Here is a 6000-nt window from a genome sequence, read left to right as displayed (position 1 = left end):
GGTGAAGGGAGCGGGCTGGGTGTAAATAAGGACAAATTGGGGCTGCCATGAGGAGAGGAGAGGAGCGGAGGCTGTCCGCAACTGGGTGGTGTGGGCGAAACTGCAGTGCCAAGTCCTGAAGCCAGTGCTTGCCTTACGGTCTTGCAAATAATCACATTTTTTTAAAGTAAATAGCCTGTGTGAGCGTGTGTGCAGGTACAGGTCGGGATCAGGGTTGCAGTCCCAGGAAGGGAAGAGCAAGAAGGAGATGGAAGGGATGGGCTGAGGCTGAGCAGCACAGGCGAGCACGAGAGAGGAGCACCAAAAGATGGAGCACGATGGTGGAGATGGAAGAGGAGGCCAGTAAGAAAGGAGGCAGAAAATGCTGGCCAAAAAAACCAGAGCAGGACACAGCACTGGAGACGCCAGGTCTTATGTTAGGGAGGGAGAGGGGAGCCAGGGGAATGGAGGGGGCTTGGGGCTTGGAGCGAGGGCAGCCAGGACAAGGGGGAGAGGGGCAGGAGTCACGTACCATGGGCACAGGCAAGCATGAAACGTATAGGTTAGAAGAAAGAGAGCAGAAGGGAAGGGGCAGCAGAGTAGCCAGGGCAAACCTACAAGAAAACACAGCCAAAGGGGCGAGGAACCAAGAAGCAGGATCCAGGGATTCTGGTGAAAGGAGAAAGCAGCACCTGGGATATCTCAGCATGGTAAGTATGAGGGATGGAGAGCCCAGGACATCTACAGCCAAATCACGCCGATGGCGGGATCTGTCCAACACATAAATGCTGCCTGGATGTCACAGCCTTGCAGCACCTGCCTTGTCCAATATAATATAATATAATATAATATAATACAGGGAGAATCTGTATTTCCTGGCGAGCCCCAGGGACACAGCTAAATGTGCTACTGCCAAGGCAGTGGTCCGGCTGGGATCCAGGTCCCGGCTGTGCAGCAGGGCTAGGGCAACCCAGGGTTGAACCCCGGGGGAAACGGAGCAGCGTGTGCCTAAACCTGGGGAAAGGCAACCCCAACACTGGAGCAGCAGCACGAGGATACACATGGCCGGGCTCAGCTCGCACTGCGGGAGAGCCTGGCTGGAGCTCTGAGAGCAAGGTGGTCTTGTCCTCGCATGCTGCTGGAGAGGGAAAACCCAGGGCTGCTTATTTCTGGGTCTGCTCTGCGCAGCATCTGTGTGGTGCCTTCACTGCCTCTGTTTCACCTTCCACCTTCTCCTCTACAGCCTATTTGTTTCCAGTTTTCTGGGGCAGAGACTGGAGACCTATGTACAAAACAGGGGTATATTCTACAGGAAGGCTTATCTAATTTTGTTTCTGGAATATAACAGATAGGACAATGAAAGCCTCGTTTTCAGTAGAGTACAGACTTATTTCTTAAATTGCATGAAATTAAATAAAACCTGCTGTCAGAAGCTCAGCACAAACAGCATGCTAAGCAGCGGTACGTCAGTAAGCACTAGGGGTAAGCAGGACTGTGAACGTGAACATGGCTAGCTCTTACCACAGCTTTGCTACTCGAGACCGAGAAGAAGCGATGGATTACGAACCCTCCTCCATTGCCGTCATCCTCTTCCACGGCACTGGGAGAGCTGGGGGGTTGCGGGGCAGGGGGGGCCAAAGGCAGAGCTGGTGGGGGGAGCCCCAGGCTGGGGTACCAGTGTGCTGGGTGGATATGAAGGTCGGCGCTGAGGTGGAAACAAGCCACGCTTCTGGTGCTGTACGTGGCTGTCACCAGTCCTACCAGGGCTCCGCCGCAATGTCTGCTCCGAACACCCCTGGAAAAGCTGCCCGTACCTTTCCACCTCCACCACCTTAAAGCTGAGGCTAAGAAGAAGAAGACAAGCAAAACCCTGGCAAGCACAACCTCCCTTTTCATTAACATTTTAAATGGTTATTTTTAATGGTACATTTAACTAACACTAACTTATCCATGGGAAGAGAATTTGGCTGTTAACACTGGCATCTGCTTAACAAACTGAAGCTTTGCATTTGGTGAGGCGTGAGCATAACACCAATAGTATTACTTGCTAACAGCAGACTCATTAGCATTAATTGCTGCGTTTACTACCACAAAGAGCTTTCTGTATCTGTAACAGCAGTTATTAGATGTACCCCGTTCTCACTGGAAAAGGTACATAGGATATTAGTAGCAGTGATGCAGACCTACCGGTAAATGAGGATCTAAATTCTTGGCACTTACCATAACTCAAAACTTCCAGAAGAGTAAGAAGAGTGATGAGATGTTCCGGGCACTGTGTTCTTCATCTTTCCTCACTGGAGAACTATGTTCAAACATGGCTAAATTGCAATTGGAAATGAGTTTAAGGGTTATGGTGCTCAAAGGCCACAGGAAAATGTGTCCATAAAAATATCTTGCAATTCAGCCAAGACTGGCTTTTGCTGTCCAAGGCAGGCATTGTCAGAACAGGCAAAGAGCTGGGTTTAGAGAGATAAACTGCAATGGATAAAACACCTGATCAGATTTGCCACAGCTGTGCACTGGTTGGCACCATTAAGATTGACAGGACTTGCCACTTGTGCCCGTCAGCAGCTGGAATCCCAAGGCAGTGTATTTGTCTTAGAGACACCATATTTTGATGCTTGGGATGTGAACTACAGATTTTTTTTTTTTCATAAGATTTCTCAAAATGTGACACTTCAGGCTGGGTTATAAATCAGGATGCAGATGTCACAATTTATCACAAAATCCAGGCCAAAGCACCCCAGAAGCATGAGGGCATCTTTGAGTGGCTGTGACATGGGATATCTGTGAGAGCTGGAAATTGCAATGACTTGCTTCCAGAGAGATACTGGTACCTAACACCTTGTTACTGGTCTGTTGTCTGTGTTATGAACTCTGTCCACACACGGCAGGTGTGCTGCCTGTAAAAACTTGGGAACACGCTGGAGAGTATGACCTCTGCACAATGCTTTCTGATGATTAATACGTTCATAGTATATGGTTTGTAGAATATTTACTACTTCCTCTTCAAATATGCTGCCTTCCCAGTTTAGCTTAAAAATGGTGCAATGACCAGGAAGCTAGAGGAATTAATGTTTGAACCATTTTTCACGGAAAGGAAAGTGCTAATTGAAATGCAGAATAGAGTGGTCATACGTTCCAATAAACTTGGTGATAAATCTGATTCTATGTCTTTTAAAAAATAACAACTAAAATGCAAAACACTGAGCAGGAATAATGCTACTCTGCCAGATAAGAGCTGCTCCAAAACCGTTACAGGGCTGGAAGGCAGCAAGGCGCCCTTTAGGCTTGGTTTAGAAATCGCACCTCTGCATTGATCTGCTGTTACCCCTTCCTTGGGTGCTGGTGTTTTTTATCTAGCTCTCTGCCTGGGACTTGAGGGTTGCAGTCCCCTGATGCCTGCGGTGACAGGCTGCAGGACTAGCAACGGGAGAGTTTGTGGAATTCACTGGTAGAAGTGGACAGTCCCACCTTCTTCTGCCAGCTCAACACACAGACCTGGGTTTTCCAGCCCAGACTCCAAGACGGTTTCTTTAGCTTGCAACCTGTTTTGCAACCCATCCTCCCGGCTGAAGAAATCACTCCAGGGCCTGAGCCCCTCAAGGATGCTGCCCAGACAGAGGGGCAGTGGGGATGCACAAGGCACTTGACACGAGTGCAGGAATCCAGCAGAGCTTCAGTCCCTCACCGTGCACCTGGATTCCAGTCCTGGCCCTGCATTCAGCCCTATGTGATCACAGGTAGCTCTAGTAGTCGTGCAGGCTTGTTTCCTGTAGATACCTGAATTGCGTTGGGTTTTATTTTTGCCCTGCGGTTCTGTCAGGTTCCCCTCCCAGCACTGAAGCCGTGCACTTTGTCTAGCATCGAAATTTTCACGGGGAATAATGGTCTAATCCCCACTGCAGGCAAGTGGCAGGGTCAGGATCAAAAGATGCGTGCCGTTATGAGAGAAGTTATTTTGCTTTCAGGCTGAGGGATATGGCAGCACAGAAAGCAAGGACCTTGCACCAAAGGCTCTGCAGGGGTACTCCTTGCAACCCATCCCTCCCCATTCCCTGGGCAAGCGAACACGTGGCAAGCGAGCAAGCTGAAACGGCCGCGGGGAGAAGCTCTGACTCCAGCAGGTCTTCCCCCATCCCCTCCCACCCAGCCATACGCCATCTCCGAACCCTCATTCTCTCATTGTCATGTAGGGCAGAGGAACCACCAAGGATCCTGGCAGAGAAGCAGGAGGTCCTCTGCAAGGCTGATGGTGGGAACACTGCTTCCACCTGGCTGTCTGGCAGCCAGCACCCTTCCACTGCCATCCAGCAGGCAGCACACAAAGAGCTCCTAGAGGTGCCAGATCCTGCCGCGAGTAACAGCATAGGCAAGGTCATACAAGGCGGCAGCTGGGTCTCTGGGTATAAGGGGGGCACAACTATCATTACTGGAGGAGCTCTGCCTCAGGGACATAAAAAAAAGTAAAGTGGCTTCAGTTGGCACAAGTAGTGGAAAACACAGGCACTGTGCATTCGGCCAGAGCACCCATGAGCTGATGGCAAGCTTGAAATAAGACTGTGCGTCCTCTCTGCAATAAGGTTTGGGAAGCCTTCTCGAATAAAGGCTGCCATGGCTGCCTATGGGTCCATCACCCATTTGTAGAGTGGCCTGAGAACTTCTCCAGCTGTGGAGAACCTCTCCCAGATCATCTCTGCTGACCTTACTGGTTTGCTTGGCAGAGCCAATACAACCCCCTTCCCAAACCAGTGCTTGTGTGTTGTCTGCCTTGTGAAGGAAGGGCTGGGCTCACCGTGTCTTTCCATGAATGTTACTTTACCCAGCCTGAGGTCTTCCTTCCACCACAGAGCCTTGCACACGCCTTCAGCACACCGATCAAAGCTCTCCTCCATGGCACAGAAACTAAAAGACGTCCAGAGGTTCGTTGCTGAAGGCATCTGCTAGTGAGAGCACCTCCAGTACCCCAACACGGCTGAGGCAGAGCAGGGAGCAGTGCTGCTGTTTCCATCCACGGCACACGGTGGGAACGAGCACCGTACCATGATCTCGAAGCAAATTGCTCTTGCTGGTAGCGGTGCATTGCTCTTCTGCAAGGTTTTTTTTTCCGGGGCGGCGGTTGGCACAGTAGAGCTGTTGACAGGCATCAGGGCAAGCCTCCCACGCTGCAGGATGGGGTTCCAGCTGACACAGCCCCGGTACCCATCAGCATAAGCCGCGCTGTGTGCTCTGTTAGCAGGACAGAAATGTGATCATATGCCTGAGCCCAGTCAGGCCTTTTCCTGCCAAGCGATCTGGCAGCAAGCGGCTGCGGGAGGAACGGCTGCGAAGCGTGGCCTTGGGCTGCTGTCTCCTTGAGGATGATGTGGAGGGGCATCTCTCTAGGGAGCTGCACCTCTTGGTGTGCTTGGGGACCCAAAGGCTGCGGAGAAGACGTGGGAATTTGTGCCGCTGGCTGCGGAGAAGGATTTAATTCCCCGGGGGGGGCACAACTGAGCGTCTCTTTGTAAGGGGCCAGCAGCTGAGAGCCTGCTCCTGGCTCCAAGTGAACCCTGAATCAGCGTGAGGGCCAGGACCACAAGCTCAGAGGGCATTTGCAAGGCTGTCCAAAACCTTCCTGCTCTGCTCTTGTTACCCCCGTTAGCTAATTGAAATGGAAATAAGGAAAGAGACCAAACATCTCCGGGAAGGGGCTGTAACACTTGCAAATAAAGGTTTGCGACTGCTCTAAAGCACCTCCCTGGCCCCCTGCCCCAGGCAGCAATGCGTCCCTGGGCAGCGGAGGGACAGGGCATCCTGAGGCAGCCAGATCAGACTAACAGGAGCCCATTGCAACTGAGTGATAGCAGAGTTAACAAACCAAGAGGCACTAAGGAGAGTGACTGAAGAAAGGGGAAAAAAAGACAATGGAGGCACTTTGTACCTCTAATGATGGCTGCGATGCGGCAAATGAGGGAAAATTAGCACCAGACAGACAAATGGAAACTCATTTCAAGAGGCACTGAGTGAGACAAAATTGCA

This window comes from Buteo buteo, chromosome 8 (assembly GCF_964188355.1).
Source record: "Buteo buteo chromosome 8, bButBut1.hap1.1, whole genome shotgun sequence".
Lineage (NCBI taxonomy): Eukaryota > Metazoa > Chordata > Aves > Accipitriformes > Accipitridae > Buteo > Buteo buteo.
This window is presented reverse-complemented; position numbering follows the sequence as displayed.